Source organism: Cyprinodon variegatus, unplaced genomic scaffold (genome assembly GCF_000732505.1).
Source record: "Cyprinodon variegatus isolate N-32 unplaced genomic scaffold, C_variegatus-1.0 Scaffold44, whole genome shotgun sequence".
NCBI classification, from domain to species: domain Eukaryota; kingdom Metazoa; phylum Chordata; class Actinopteri; order Cyprinodontiformes; family Cyprinodontidae; genus Cyprinodon; species Cyprinodon variegatus.
The window spans coordinates 1,768,611-1,769,304 of NW_015150497.1; positions in this window are offsets into that span (position 1 = coordinate 1,768,611).

Sequence of the window (694 nt, forward strand, 5' to 3'; positions counted from 1 at the left end):
TATATATATATATATATATATATATATATATATATATATATATATATATATATATATATATATATATATATATATATATTCACACCTCTGCTGGAAGTTGCTTGGCACTACTATTTCCTTGTGGGTTTTTTTTTTTCGCCCATGCGCGATATCGTACAGGTCTTCTTATGGTAAATATGCACAAAGTTTGATAAGAATTGCAGAGAAAAAGTATTAAACCCACATGTAAAATATAAAAAGCCACCAGGAGGCTATAATTTAATCAGAAAGCTTTTGTATTCAACCAGAATGAGCTACTGGCGTATAAGTCAATTAAGTCAAAGTATGTGACCTGGTTCTTTTAAAACAGTATCCTACCTAATGCTCAGTTACGTTTTAGGATGCTTAGGGTATGTTTCATTCCAAGGGCAAAGATTTTAACTGTAAAGAATATTTCATTAATCAACTGATTGACTGATCATTTGAACTGACATGAAAAATTACCTAGATTAAAATTTCTCCTACAATAATCTGAATTGTGCTTTCTGCCAGAACGTAAAGACAAAGGGCAGAGCAGCAGGGAAGTTAACCTTTACCAGGAACTATGCAGACTTTGTAGATATGGGATTTCTGTCTCTGTGAAAGACTTTGAGGAGGACGATGGTGTTTTTGCTGATTATCTTAACTGTAATTTTCTTTGCACATTATTTAAACT